General features: G+C 37.7%; 1 protein-coding gene across 2 annotated transcripts in view; it reads right to left on the bottom strand.

Annotated features, from left to right (window-relative positions):
* The window catches only part of LOC118779232 (caspase recruitment domain-containing protein 11-like), a 41,240-nt gene extending 25,438 nt beyond the window's left edge, over positions 1–15,802 (bottom strand). For both annotated transcript variants that reach the window (XM_036531222.1, XM_036531230.1), the window contains exon 1: positions 15,675–15,802. The gene's annotated coding sequence lies outside the window, so the exon portion shown is untranslated. The remainder of the gene's footprint in view (positions 1–15,674) is intronic.
* Between the last annotated feature and the right edge of the window lie 1,066 nt (positions 15,803–16,868).

Genomic DNA, 16,868 nt, shown 5'->3' with positions numbered 1-16,868 from the left:
TAACCAGGCTCTGAAAGTATGACTAATCCAAACAACTGGAAGGAAAGCTGAAATCAAAGCCATCTAGAACTTTTTGGTTTTGATGGAGTGAAAAAAATACAACGGCAACAGCATAATCCTTGATCCGAACAGAGACGTGACAAGAAACAAAGTGAACAGAATTTTCCTTTCAGAGATGAGAAGACACCTCATCCAAAATAACAACAAGCGTGAAGAGGCAGTTTGACAGTGTTCCCTATAGCGTACCCTGTGCAGGACACAAGTGCGCCCACACACTCACTGCCTTTCACTCTGCCGCCTCTATAAACAGCTCCTCTCTTATTTTGACCAAAAAAGCTGTCTTTACATCATCGTTTCTCATCATTTCATTAATATATGTCTGCCTCTGCCTTTCATACGCTGCCTTGCAGAAATGCCAATGAGATGGCAAAGGAATCTGTACACATTAAATATGACAGTGTACACTTGCACTGTTTCAGTGGCAGGCAGTGGAGGGCACAAAAAAATATGAAAATTTCTTCTTTGTGTTTTACAAATTGAGAAATGTGCAAATATATTGGATTGAATTTCCGCATTCTCTTCCCATTCCTGCTAAATCACAGGAAATGCTAAAGGGAAAAAAACACCCTCTTTCCCAGCTGTCAGCTGTCCCGTTATTGACATCAGGTCCCGAGTTACACAAAAAATAAACTAATCACACTAGAGAGCCATGTCTGTAGTGAATCAAACACTGACATCAGATAATTGCAGCATGAAATTTATACTGCCGAATCACACAAAAGACCCTTAGGTTATTGCCCTATCAGCACCTTCAGCTAATTTCTGTAAATTTTTCAATGCATTAACTTGCAGTTGTCTTTTATCCTATATCGGCCACATTTAGCTGCTACTTGAAATCATTGCTGAGGTTTCAAGAGGAGGTCAAGGAATGAGCATTCCATGTTGCTGGATATATCTGAACAAAACACTTTCCCTTGTAACTTGTGGTGTGCGAGGTTTTATGGGCCTTGAGTGGAAGACCTTTGAGTGAAACTGTGTTAATGTGGGTCAGAGTATTTCATCTGCCTGGGGTGGTCTACCGCCCCAGCGACGGCCACGTTTCTCTTTCCACAGGGCTGCAAGTCGAGTTTCACTGGAGCATGGCAGGGCTGAGCAAACGGAAGCTACAACCACGTGCTCTTTCGGCCTGATCTGATTATAGAACAACCACAGACCAACAATATGTTTCCAGCCAATCAGCTCCTGCCTCACTCTGTCTGTGTAACTTCAGAGAAACAGGCAAGAGCTGTTTTTGTGTGAAAGTGAAATAGCGCAGTGGCAATGAGTTGTCTCACCCAAAATGAGGCATGCAATACCGAGAGCATACACGTGCAAAGTACATTGCACATTGAACACATTAACAAATATGAGACATCCAGTACAGTAATTATGAGATGCCTGTTTGTTAATATATGTACTGTATACAGACACACAATGTTTATTTATATATCGATGTAAACTCCCACAAGCTAGGAATAGTTGCATTTTGTGAAGGTACTAAACATCTCTAAACATGTTTACTTGTTAGTTAGTCATTTAAAATAAGCTTTCAAGGAGGGGAACAGCCAGCAATTACACCATACTTTGTGGCATTAGTCTGCGGTATTAAGCAAGACTGGGCCAGCGAAAACCAGGTCAGTGTTTAAACAATGTCAGGGGGTACGAAAACGCCATTCATTCCTCTGAACCTAACTCTACACCTAATATCCAAAATGATTTATGAAGACACTTAGGCCAAGGTTCCTGCTCTCTGCTACAATTAAACCTAATTTCATAGAGCAGAGAACCTTCTCAGGTGCAGCTTTCAAGTACAGACAGCATGAGGAAATGCTGTCATCAAAAAAGCCTTTCTGTGTCAATGTTGGTGTTGAAACAGCAATAGCACATACAACACTCTTTAATGAGTTAGCCAAAGGTGTGAATGTGCTCAGGCCAATCAGGATTACTGTCACATTACCTTTGAAGTAACATGTGAACCAAAGTCATTTACGTGACTAATGAGAGATGGTACAGAACTACAATGAATACATCTTGATTAGTTCATAGCAGGGATTTCTGAAATAAATGTTTAGGCCAGTCATAAAACACAATTAAAATACCTATATCTAGTCAAAATCTGAAATGCAACACTCCCCTCAAAAAGGTTTAATGTATATTTTTAAAGATAATTGTACATTCATGTTCAGCAATCCAAAACATGCTTTAAAATAATCCAGAAAGCAAATCATATTGAACCTGATCACAAAGACCTTAACTGTCTATTTCTCTCATTTTCATGTTAATCTTTTGGTGTATAAAGCCTTTCCTCTCTAATTCAATGCTGCCTGTTAATAATCTTTTGTTTCAAGCAGGCCATGCCTGTATTTTTGCCTTTCTTCCCCAACCAGTGGCTCCGCCCCCTTTGCAGCTCACACCACGCCTTCCTCACTGGGCGCACATTATGGAGATTTAGGTTCGTCAGCATCAGATAAAAGGGAGCCCTTGCACCTACGTCTACTATGGAAGTGGAAGTATGGAGTAGAAAAGTTCACTGTATATTTAGGATAGTTTTGTGCATGATCTTGTTTGGCTGAGAATCTAGATTGTGCTTTGACCTATAATCTAGACCAGACCAGCCTTTTGGATTTCCCTGTTTTGCCTTATCTTGCCCTGTTTTCTTTATTAAATACCCTGAATTGCTGCTGGCACCTTATTTGCTGTGATTTGGGTAATAATATTGAACACATTTTGCCACCTCCGGGTGTGGCCTCTCTTTGAGTTACAAAGCATAAAAGCCAATGAAAAACTGAACTTGTTTATGTTATTAAACAATATTAAATAATGCATTAGCATCATAATTGTTATTCAGCCAGAGTTTGCTTTCTTGTTATATATTTATTTATTATTTAGAGTAGAACACTTTTTGTAGTGGGTGGCCTTGAATTTTACAAGAGGTCATCTCAATCTGTGAGCTTGTACATAGATTTGACTGCAACAAAATTTTGAAATTTTGAAAAAAGTCAATAAAGTTCCCACTTGACCTGTCCAAACATATGAAACACTTTTTGAATATTCCATAACACAACTGATAGCATAAAAATGAAAACTTGCTGTCTTACAGCTGCGGGTGCAATTTATTAGCAACAACTTTAACTGGTAGTCAACGTCCCCCTACACTGACCTGTTCAGATGGTTATCCTTCTGAAAGACATTAGAAAGGCCCAGCATATCTAGAAAATGTGTTATGCAGTACTTGGGTTGTAAACCACCCTGGACATAGATAAAATGGACTCCCTTATTATTCATGTAAAAATGCCCTATTGAGCAAAGTTGTGCACAACTACACATGAGTACACTCAAATGCATTGAGTGCGTCAACACACACTGTCAGGGGCAACAGTGGCTCAGGAGGTAGAGCAGTCAACGGGGGTTTGGAAGGTCCCTGGTTCAAATCTGGCTCCTCCTGGCAGAATGTCAGTGTCCTTGAGCAAGACACTGAACCCCAAACTGCTCCCAGAAACCAGCTGGTACCTTGTATGGCAGCCTCTGCCACTGGTGGGTAGATGTGAGGCATATAACTGCAAAGCATTTTGAGTATGAGTGGAAAAGCGCTATATAAATGTAGTCCATTTACCATTGATGACACTAGGGTGCCTGTACTTGTCTATATAGTTTGCTCTTTTTGGTGGGTATTAAAGGAAACTGAATGTTCATGGGAGCCTTCCTGACCAAGCCTGACATGTCATTTGTCAAAATGGGGAGTCACTTGAGACACATCCCCAAGTGGATCCCCATGCAAAGTTTAAGTGTAATTAAGCTCTGCAATGCAGTCAATAGTGCACTGCTCCTGTTTGACACCATATAATGAGTGAAGTGAGAGTTCATAAGGGTCTTGTTCATTGAAGTGAAACCTATCATACAGTTCTGAGGCATTAAAGATTTTGCTTGGGTCTTTTTAGATTCTCTCTGGTCTTGTTACTAAGCATGTGCACAAGAGCTCCCACAGCTGTAAATGATTGCTAAATAACATGAAGGAGAACATGAGTGTTAGCATACTCTGCCAAGCCTACTTCCAGCTGGTGAAACTGGTCCCTAGAGCCCTTTAGGGGTTTTAGCTATCCTGTCCAGGAACAGAGTGGCCATAAGCACACTCCCCTTCAGTCCCATGTCAAGCACCCTCTACGCTGCCACCCAAATTTGCAGCATAATTTTGGGGGTATGTCATAAACCCTTACAAGCTCTAATGTAAGACTAAATCATGTACTGTAGCTCAATGAAATATTCATATAAATGCTAAGGTATCTCAGGACTATGCAACATCTTTGATAAAATATTGATACACAGTATTTAGACTTGTCAGATTTAATTGTGACTTCTGTACTTACACTTGTGTCATAACCACAATATTTTTGTATAAATTAGTTATTATGTGAGTACTGTGAAGACACTGAGGTATTAGGGCCACTTAATGTAAAATGGGAACAAACTTTCCTTCATTAAAGTGTATTTCACAGAATTCTGAACAATCTGTAGCAATACACGTTATGTAAACCTGTCAGGAGCCTGCTTGAAACCACAGTTTCTAAAATGTCCTAAACTGATTCATCAACCAGATACAACAAAAAAAATTCTTTAAGCTGTCACTGGAGCTTTACATTCACAAGAATGCCCCAAAAATGTCTACTCAGGTACAACAGAAAGTAACACATGACAATTAATTCTGATTCCATGTCTTCATTTTTTAAAGTTAGTCATACTGCAATGTATGTTAATAATCTGTTATCAATTACATACTCTATTTGTCTCAAGTACAGTTTGTCTCACAGTATCCTCCCAATAAATCCTTCTTAAATAAATAAACAAATGAAAAAGAGTGTCAATTTTACAATTTCATTTCAAGCAATCAATTTTTAATGACAAAAAAGTAATTTTCAATTGTTTCGGTGTAGGAGATTAGGTCCTGAAGCCAATACTGCTCCTAGGATTATTTCATGTCACATCAATAGGAAACAAAGTGTTTAGCTTAGATAATCTTCTTTTAATTGTGAGACACAGAATATGATTTGCGTTTCCTTCACTGTAAAGGATGATTGAAGATCAGCCCTATGAAAACACGGTGAAGAATGCTCCACTTCATCTCTCTAACCTGCAACATCCAACGTCCATTCTCATTATAACAGCTCTAACACAGCTGCACTTTTCCTCCGAAATTGTGCTGATGAAGTAAAAGGTGAGAAATCTGGTATCTGTATTTTTTAGTGTGTAACTATTATATATTATACATGTACATGGCAACAGAGGGACAAGGGGTGGTTTTTTTTTTAACTTTTCTATCAGGTGAGAGAGTTAGTGTACTGTCTTTTAAAAGTTGATATGTAAATAACACTATAAATAAAACTATGACTGAAAAGTTCAAACCCATTCAAACCCTTGTCATCTGCAGACAATAAGCACACATAGAAAGAGGAAGTTCCTGTAATACAATAGCAATCTGGCCTTAATTTTAAACAATTATTTTAGGTAGCATGACTTTAAGGCTCAAAACATTCACAATATTCTACACAAAATGTTTCCAATTGAGGCTGGAATTAATTTTAAAAAACGTGTGTATAGTATTAGAAAGAAATATTCACTCTAGTTCATTAATGAAAAATGAAGTTTTTATTAATGAACTGAACTGGCTTGGATCATACAGGTATATGGCATATATTAATTAAAAATATACAACAAATTATAGATAGATGTTTACAATATTTACAGAAGTCTCTGCATTTATACACCTAAATCCACTGGGTACATTTCACTCGAATTTGAGTGGATGGAGCAGGATTATTTCTGAGAGGGGCTGTAGGAGGGGGTAGGACAGCCATATTACACTTATACAGGAACAGGAAGAGGTGGTGCTAACACATTTCATGCTTCAGCTTCTGCAGAATCACAGATACGAAGGGTGATAACCAACTTACCCTGTGATAGTATGAAATATGATAGTATGAAATTAAAAAAATAAAAATAACACATCTGAGGAGCCAATGTGAAAACTGAACACTTAATGTCACAGCCAGCTGTCACAAAAAAGAGGGCTTGTTATGTCTGGAGTCCTTTCAGAGACACTTCCCCTGCTGCCACATTTAACTTCTGCACTAACCATACGCAATACGTCTCTCTACAAATCCCCTTCACTAGGACAGTTAGAAGGTTATACAACAAAATATAGTCATAACTGCCTGTTGATCCATTTGACAGTATCCCGCCTTCACAACACACACACCATTTGCTTTATTAAAAAAAACACAGTGTAGAAAGACACAAATATACCATGCTTGATCTTATTTTTGAAAAATTCTCCATGCATCCATTTTGTGGTATGTTGAGCATGCTAGTTAGGAGACAGGTTGAAAGGTTTGACATATCACTGGCAAACAGTTCAAAGGATCGTGAAGGCTACATTATGTGAGGGGGAGAGGGATTAGCAAAAAGACTTGTCTTCATCAAATGCATTGCACAGGGGACACATTGTTCTATAATATGGCTACAGCGAATGAGAGCCAACATGCAACAGCGGTAAACCAATACAGGGTGCCTTCTGCGTTAACAAACAGAGCTTTGTTGAAGTTCAGGGTCACCTGGACCTCTGGAGGATTTAGTGTTTTGGCATTTGCATTATGGTACAGAGGGCACAAACAGGCCATCCTCCTCCTCTGAGACTACTACAGCTTTTCTACAAAGACCATTAAGGGCTGTTTACAGCCAAACAAAATTAAAAATCAGTGGATACCAACATACTATATTTGAATACTGTTCAGCCAATAACTGAATACTATTACACTGTACTTCAGAATCCTTTAAGTAATGACTGATCTGTTGGGTATGTCAACTGAGCTCCAGCTCAGAGGTTTGTTTCTGAAGGGGGCTTGCGGACTTTCCGATGAGCTCCTCTAGCTCCCCTCTCTTGAAGACACTTGGCTGGTTTTTCTGAAGGCCAGAATTTTGATTTTGATTACCTGAGAGACTGTGTGCAGAGAGATGGGTAGGAGGGAAACGGAAGAGCCCCTGCTACCATTATCACAGCTGTGCTCGCTATATTTAGCACCACAGGAGGAGGGGCATGCACTTCCCTCTTCATTTCTCAAAACTCACAAACAACATTATTGTTATTTGCCCGTAATTGCACACTTCTCATTCTTGCACAGACACGTCCTCTTATCGCACACCTACCTTCTTGTCAAAACTGAAGTCGTCTGGCAACCGCAAGACCTGGTCGATCTACCTCCCGTTCTTTCCATGTTTATCTACATGGTAAGCAGTGCAGTAAAATCACTTTAAGTCTGCAAATAGTTTATTACACCAACACGCATATTCCTGACTGATTACTCAACACGTTCAGGAGAAAATCATTCTGTTTTTTCTGTTCCTTAATCTCACTAAACAAACCACTTTACACTATTAATTATGTGCCATTGTGTATTTACTATTTATCAAGCCGACACAATAGTATAGGTACAGGAGTCTCAGAGACACAGCTAAAATCATTCTGCTTTTGCTTTAGAAACACCTGCATGGCTCTGGCATGATTGGCAAGGCCCGGTGTGTTTACAAATAGATAGGAAACTGTCAATAAACTGTCAAGAGCTTGCAAAAGATATCCTTTGTACCCGCAGTTCCTGTATTTAGTCAATGTACTTTCCAAAACTGAGTACAAAACTCAATGTGTTAACAAGAACTGACAATTTCACAAGACTTGGACTTTACGGACTGCAAGCAGCAAATTTCATACAAACATCTTCCCCAATCCGCATCCTTGTTCTAAAAATGCTTCTGTGCTACATTGATCACCATCTATGCAAACACACACACAATGCAGCCAGGTATCTAGTTTTTCAATGTGAAAGTGTTAGGTGCAGTTGGTATTTAGATGGACTGCATTTCTCTTTGTTTTCTGTATCTATCACAGAAATGTTTTCCATTTGCTATAGGACAGTTTTAAAATTTTTAAGGTGAAAAGTGACTCTTAGAATCAAAAACCACTTCATTTTGAGTACACATTGGCAAATGCTTTTGAAAGTGAGACTTACATACTAAGATGTTTGATCTTGCATGATACAAGCTAACATTGCTCTAATGAATTACTGTGTGTCACCATTCCAACACTATGACATGGGCTATGAGCACATTAATATAATGTAGGTATGGGTATGCATATGTTTATGCAAATATTTAGGTATATGCTTACAATTTACATTATTATTTCATTTGTCAGATTTGATGCATACTTATTTGGCTGTACCTGCATTGCTTTGCATAAAAAGGATACTGTATGCAGTAAATTTACCATATTACAATAAACCAGTATATATTTTCCTCTAAATATGTGATAGTATTGCACTGAAACCCACATTCCGACTTGTGCATAAAAGCTTTGTGTGAATCCATAACAAAAACATCAAATTCAGCTGATACTGTAACAGAGGTAAAGCTTACTCTTCTTACTAATCATAGGTGAACTGTCATATTTTTTTATTTATATCCTGTATAGCCAGTTGGATAAAAAGAAACATTCTCATTCTAGTACTGTACATTCATACAGTACATCATACATTCAGTGTGTAGATTCAGTGCTAACACAAATTTCACATACAGTACCTACGGGCCTGAATTAAAACAACAGTATAGCCAAGTATCAAGCCACTTGATTTCTCATAGTTCTCACCTTGTGAAATAATAACTGGGAATATCAGTGTGACCTGTTTTAACATGAGTCAATCACATTCACTTAATTAAAAACAACAGCAAAGCATTAAACGACTCTATTCACAATTAATTGCCTGTTAGAATCACACAGTCCTATTTTAAATCTGTCTACTAACAAAATGTGAGCCGATGTAAAACTACTGTGAACACTATAATACATACTGTAAGGATCATTTTGGTATTGGTTTACATTGTTACATTAATATTAACCAATGCAATTGGTTTTCATGGACAACAGGGGAAGATGGGAAGAAAAATTGTGAACAAGGAAATTGCTGTGTTTTGTTCTAACAGAGGTTGCCAGTTTTATTCCGACCATAGCTTGTTATTTGTGCTGAAGTGCTACAAACTGATTTCATTCAATGAAGCCCTTGGATTATAAGGTTACCCACAGCTTTGCACTACTTTTTATGTGGTCTGTTGTATTGCTACTCTACAGCAAGAAAAGATAAACACAGGGTATATCATCTAAAGACTTTTGTTTGTATTTCTGTCACCATCGTAAACGCATAGCACCAGATACAGATTACTATGCTTAATGTGGATTTTTAAGAACAATTATCATGCTCCAGCTCTTCCTGCCAAAATGAGATGAGTCCCATTATGGTACCAATAGCAGATAGAAGTACTGTTCTCGGTTTTGCTCACATAATAGTGAGCTACAGCAATGATTGATGGTTTGGTCAGTCACATTCATCTGACCATTGACCCTCATGATGAACCTATTTCCACATGGAATGCATCCACAATTAAGTATATGTCCTGTATTATTTTGTAAATTGTTTTATAAATGGTCCATATATATTGTTCGGTAATTTCAAAGCACTGTGAACAAAACTAAGCAACTCTTCTGTATACATCCATTTCCCTCCCATTTCTACTGATTCTGATTCAATTTATATTAACTAGAGATTAAGTTTACACCCAGAATAAATGGAATATCATACAGAAAAAATAATGCGCATGGAAGGTTTCTTCTGCAAGGCTTGGGTGTGTCACAAAGCCTGCAAACCCTGTCAAATGTGACCATAGACCTCCTCATTGGTTATGAAATAGGGTGCACCGTGTAAGGCTTTTGTCACTGTCTGCTTAAAAAAAATTACTTTTCATCTCATGCTTTTGGGGATTCAGATCTCACTTATTAGACTGGATGACCCTCAGTGGCCCTGGATATCTAAAGGGTCACAAGGATACAAACACTGTAATCTATGGATGCGGTTACACATTAAGAGCGGAGACCTTGAAACCAAGACAAGTTTTCATTATTGCAAAGATTGTAAAGCTTTACTGTCTTGTTAAAAAGCAGCTAAACATTCCATTGAGCATTGATGTCTTTACATTCACTGCAGTTTGCAGTCTCACCAAGTCCACAAAGCCACTTCAGCAAATATTTTATTTTTCATGATGAGAGGCCATCCACACTATTAGTCTAATACATTGTCAACATATTTTGCCAATGTGATTAGAACCCATTATCATAATATTTCCTTAGGATCATCATTTACTGCTGTCCTGTGTTCAGACATGCTCTATTTCAGTAAATTCTTCAAAAACTGTTATGGCCAGGTCATGGATCTCTGTGACAATTTTTATCCCATTTATATTGCCCATTAAAAACATTGCATCGAACTTTAAAATGCAAACACTGACAGTATCAGCATTGTCATTCTCAACAGATTATGGAGATGAAACATTAACTGGAGCCAAAGTGTCCAAGCACAGCATGATTGCTGCTTTCACTGCATTTCCCACAACCCCTAATCTACATTAATAAACATGACTGGCTGCTATGGTACTGCAATGAGGTATTTTACACTGTTATCCTACCTGTCCCAGTAACTCATTCATCCACATAGGGTTTCATGTTGAAGAGTTTGTTGCTCAAATTGTCTATTTTAAGTGATTCTTCATAGGTCTCTCATTATTGCCATAACATTGGAAGGGAATAAAATTAATATTGTAATAAAACTATTATTATTTACAGTTACAACGGTTTATTCATTCTTTAGTTGGGTAATTAGCCTACACTATTCAAGCAGACTGCTTTCCAGCAAGCAATTAATCTGGACGAAACATTGAGTAGACAAGCAACCATAGCCCACAATGAAGCCTGTTTTCTCTGTCGTTGTGGTTGCCATAAGGTCACACAGCTTGTTTTGAACGCCTGCCACAGGACTCAGTCTGCACTCAAAATGATGCCTTGCAAACTGAGCCACTTGATATTCCCTTGAGTGGGACCATTCTCCCTGGCAGAATTAGTCTAGTTCCTTCAAATTCAGCTTTTTGTTTGGGAATCTCCTTATTGAGTTCAAACCACAAATAATCAGTTAAATTAAGGTCTGGAGATTGAGATGATCAGCTAAGAATGAGTCTTTGTGCTCAGTTAACCATTTCTTTGTAGATTTGGATGAATACATTGGATCATTATGATGCCAATGTCAGACAAGTTTGAGCTTCTTTGCAATGGGAACCAGAATGGCCGAAATTTTGCGATACATATTGGAGTTCATAACTTCCGCTATTTTAAAAAGGGCTCCAAGACCTACAGATGCAAAATAACTCCAAAATTAAATAACCTCCAAATATTTTACAGTAGACATGAGTTCTGTCTCAACATAAGATACGCCCTTTGATGCCAAAGAATAAAACTAACAAGCATGGTCCCTTTTAATTTCAGACAGCCATTGAGACATGCTTCTAATCAGAGTTGGGATCAATTACATTTCAATTCAGTTAATTCAGACAATGAACTGAAATGCAATTAATGAATTGTCTATTAAGAATTTTAATTAATTAAATTAATTTCCATTCATTTCTTTAAGTGACTGACATGAAATGGAACTAACCCCACCTCTAATTCCAACTGTCATTCAGATGTAGTTGCCTTGCCTTCTGAAGTGGCTTCTTCCTTGCAATCCAGCCATGTATGAAAAATACATTACATTCATGCAACCTCAAATGGATTTTTTTTTGCCATTTTGTAACCTGTAGATGCCAGCTTGTTTAGGAGATCTCTATATGTTGCCTTTACAATTACTGCCTCCAGAACCACTCTCAGCCCATGATGGCAACATAGACACGTACTATCTTCCTGGCAGCATTGCCACTGTTCCAGTAGCCTTAAATTTCTTACTAATTGATACTATAGTGGAAAGTTCCACTTTTAGTGAATTCCTTAACAGCCATCCTTAAAGTTATGGAGATCAACAACAATTTTCTTGCTCTCTTCAGAGAACTCTTCAGTCAACCATATTACTTGCTGCTGATGACTACGTAGCGTGTGCTACCTCTTTTTACACCACAGGGAAACAGGAAGCCTTTGGACAGCTATATATAGTCCCAGGCACTACCACTGAACGTCAAATAAGCAGATTGGTGTATGTTTATTTTGTCAGATTTTGTTTTAAAAATTGCTTAAGGGTGTGAATAAATGTGACGCTCATGTTTTCATTATTTATGATTAATCTGAATTTGCTCTATGCATTGCTATTAAGAATACAGTATGATGTTTTACATTAAAACAATTATTTTCCTGTTATATAATTTCTTTCTTGTTTAGTCAGGGGTATGAATAAATATGTGGCACAGCACACAGACAGGGATGGGTTTCATGTTCATGATCCTGTCTGTCTCTGTTGTCTGTTGAAGCCCTATGACCTTCTGAGTATGACCTTGGTAATGACATATATTTAAGTCTCAGCACCACCCCACATTTGTCTGATTCCATTTTTGTGTATACATTAACAGAACAGGTAACTGTAATTCTAGGCACTGTTCTCCATAATAATGGGAATATCAAGGAGCACATTTAGTTATATTAAAGGTCAGGGCCTTTAACTGCAGCTTTAGAACATAATGAAACCAAATAGCGCCGTGTGCCCAGATCGAGACACCTGCATCTAATCTAAGGTCGTGTTTAAGAGTAACAGGCCACTCAAAATTTGGTTTTGAAGGTATCCATCAATCTTTATGGGAGTATTTCCCAATCCTTATCATGGGAACACATCATATTTGCTAGTGTTTGTTCCAGCAGAGCTCTCAATGACTTGGGACGACAATGCTGTTATTTATTCAGTGATGAACTGGATGTGGTATCACTTTGCAAATATCTGCTGTTAGTTCTTTGTTATCTAATGCAGAATTTAGGAAGTTTGTTCTAACAATAGCACAGAGGGAAACATATCTGTTAGGTATTTCCTTCCTTCTATTAGGTCCCCCCCCCAAAAAAAAACAGCCTAGTAATACAGACAGGGAAATAAGTTTATTCATTGACAATAATTTGTATTTCACTGGGGTCCACAGCGATTAAGTCAATAACTGCTACTTTTTATTATTTTCTTTTCAAAGGGCAGACATTAACAAAAATATGTTGAACTATCATTTAAATCTTGTTACTAATACAAAAACACCTCTAACAGTGCATTTCTCCCACCAACAATTTATACCAGGGAGATGCCAACTCAGTATTCTGTTAACAGTTCAGTCAAATCAAATAACAAAAATTAATTATCTTTGGCTAGAAGGCTAATCCTATGAGCCAATCAACTGTATCCTGAATGAAATCAAGTTTTAATCACATGCTGCAGACGTGTTGTGCACAGAGAAAACATGGAGATCAGACCCCTACAAGGTAGCTAACTGAAAACTTGAATGCATGTGTGGAACGAAATTGCCATGAGGGGGGGTCTAATAATTAAATTGTGACAAGTTTTAGTAGAGGCTCTGGATAAGAGCTATGTACAATGTAATGTAATGTTTTGAAAATTTGTTGTTGTTTGGTAACTACACTATTCACTAGTGTACCAGATCCTTTGGGGGGGGGGGGGGGGGGGGCACATTTCATGGAGTTATTTTAAGAGGGTTTTAGGCAGTTAATTGGTACATAATTTATACACCATTCCTTTAGTCATACTATACTATAGTGACAATGAGTGGTGTGAATGAAGGCCAGTTAGTACAATCTAGCCCCACTCCGCTGCAATCCCTATGTCAATAGCTCATACTGTATGCACTGACTAAGGACATCACAAGTGGATGAGGTAGATACAAACAGCCAAACAGCCACTGCCTCCTCATTCTGCGAAGTAGTGAGCAGGGGGGTTAACCCCCACAGCTTAGAATGTACACAAGAATTATGAAGAATCATACAAATAGAAAAAATAATAATTATAAATAAAAGTTGTAATTATTATTATACAGCTGTCAATATATATTGACCCCAAAACTACAATGTTAGGCCAAATTAATCAAAATTGTTTATACCAATTATTGATCAAAATTACTAGGATGATTATGTGATTTCCAGCAGACTGATTTAAGTTATCTGTCTGCTGTCTCTCAGTTTCAAACACCACTTGACACTAATGGGGAAGATCATGGTTGCAAACGGTGCAATTTAAAATTGTGCAGCATTAAAAACACACTTACTTTAAGATTTTTTTAACTGTATCAACCAACACTGAGCATTATCATTTCAGCATTATGGTTTCTAAAGGCTATCACTTCTGCCAAATCATTGAAATGATGGTAGCAGTGTATCCAAAATTCACTTCCAAAAACACGCCTCCCCTCTATCTGCAAGTATATACAGTACTGCATTTGCATCATGCTGAGTGAAGTATGGACTCCTTCATTTGCTCACTTGGATTGGGAGGCTGCCTCCTACTCAATACATAGGCTACTCATCTCCTTTGGGGAAAATGGATATTTACTCCCTCTTATGGAAAAAAATAGACAAACTGCAACATCAATGAATATTCATCAGCTTATCTACATGGAGCCACAGAGGCAGCATCAGGAGGCACAAAAACTTAAAGTGGTACATCTGTAACTCCATTGGGCAGTTATTTTTTTAAATACTTTAGATTAAATATAAGGTCCTACAGTGCCTGTGCCCCTTCCTGACCCACTTTACACATAAGGTTTATGAAGTCCCTCTAGTTGCTAGCCCGTTACGTTTATCCATTCTTGGAACGCTGCTTTCCAACCCCACCAACAGCTCAGTTGTGAGTAGACCAACAGTAATAATGCTAGTCAGCTTACCCAACAAGGGTCAGTGCAACAAAAAATAGAGCTAAAAATGGAAAACCAACCGGAACTTGAACTAAGCAAGCCAGACTGTCTCCAGTCTGACAGCAGAAAGGGAACTTTATGATCGGGGGTAAGAAAACCCCCAGAACAATGTAACAGCTTCCTTGGCACAAAGCACAGCCCTTTTCAACACAACCAAATTGAGAAAATCAGACAATAAATTCATGGTACAAATCTGCTAACTCAAACTGGATTAACAGCATTAACAGCATTGTAGACTCAACACAAGGATGATCTTGAAACTCCTAACTCTGAGTTTGTATTAAGCCTTTATGCTGTTCAGATGGAAAATGCAAATTCCTCATTGTAATGTGCTCAAAAATAAATTCCCAAATCTACATACAGACGTAACATAAACATAACATCCGTAACATACGTTTCACTAAATATTGCTATTGTCCACTTGCATCAAGTGTTCCTCTCCATGAGGAGACACACACACAAAATCAAAAATTCAAATGGATATGTACAGTATAAACACTATAAACACAATTTACGCAGTACGTAGCCAACCATTAAATCAAACAATGGCCTGTACCTTGCAGTGGCAGTTGGTAAAATTACGTATATTTTCTTAAAAGAACATAATGCACAAGCAATGTATCCTAGACACACAGCAGTGCATAATTTTCAATGGTGGTAATCAGTTTCAAATTATTTGTTTAGCTGCAAACTTATCAATACGACCAGAAAAGTACTGAAAGGAACCCGTGCATGAGACCGGGGGTTTTATCAGTTATACGGCGATCAAATGAAAGTAACTTTGTCTTCAACTTTTGCTTCGACTTCCTACATTGGTAGCCTATATGTTTTACCTGTTACGAAGACAACTTTCGAGAGTCAACGACGCAATGCCTCCATTTTCGTGAAAAATTATTTAAGAAATTAAAGTAAAAAAAAAATAATAACAAGTCACTGACATCAGATCTATCGTAGACTGGCCAGGTTGGTCACCTGCGCAGGACTAACTTCTGATAGTTAAGAACGTCAGTGCAGAAGCAGAGCTGGGCGTGGACGAATTACACCAGAACTCGTGGCTCAGACGGTGAAGTGAAAGCGCGCTATGTCTTGCTGCAAACTCATTGAATTAGTTGTGTATTCTTCTACCCTATTCCCACATTTTGCGTATAGATCAAATTGTTGCGTTTAATCACGCCTTTAATTGGGCTCTTTATTTTTTGGGAGCATTTGAATGGCACTAATATTAGACATGTTAGATTTCTCACCATAAATTAGAAGGCAAAAATACATTGCAGGCCACACATGAAAACTGAAAAAAGTAAATTGATAAAGAACGAAAGAGCAAGAGGGAAGTATTGCCGATTCAATTGTAACTCGTAATTTTGTAACTATGAATGTAACCCGAGCGTCTGCAGCAAAAGTCAGTACATTTTCTACATTTCTTTCGAAATTGATCATGTGAATATGAAAAGCAGGCTGAAATCAGTGCTAAATAACGGAAGGACAGTGAAATAACATGATTTTAAAAGAGGACAGTTTCAATAATGGTTTGGACAAACCATTATTGTATTGTATAAGTGTCTTTTAATACGTTGACTTTTCAACATAGAGATGAGTACGCTATTTCAAGCATAGGTGTGAAATAATGGGGAAAAAACAAACACATTATACAAGCGATACAGGCTTATTTCTATATGAGGATTAGGCCCAGTTAATATACGATACGAGGTAGTATAGGGTATACTTGTTGATTAATTCATGTTTGATTAACCTGGTCTATGCTGCAGTGTAAATTTATCTCAGTATGTCACTTCCCATCTATTCACTTTATAAAAGCTCAAGAACTACATGATAACAATGACATTCGGACCACAGTTTTATTCAATATTAATTTATTAATGACATTTTAACAGAGGGATCATTGAAATGGCTTCACAATGGGCATTACAGAGAAGCCATGCAAATCACGCAAACATAACATGGAATTCATAGAAAAAGAAGAACAATGATACAATGGTAATGGAGAACAAATCATTGGGAGTAAAAAA

The sequence above is a fragment of the Megalops cyprinoides genome, chromosome 1, assembly GCF_013368585.1.
Source record: "Megalops cyprinoides isolate fMegCyp1 chromosome 1, fMegCyp1.pri, whole genome shotgun sequence".
Classification (NCBI taxonomy): domain Eukaryota; kingdom Metazoa; phylum Chordata; class Actinopteri; order Elopiformes; family Megalopidae; genus Megalops; species Megalops cyprinoides.
The sequence above is the reverse complement of the archived record's forward strand: the minus strand, read 5'-3'. Positions and strand labels throughout refer to the sequence as shown.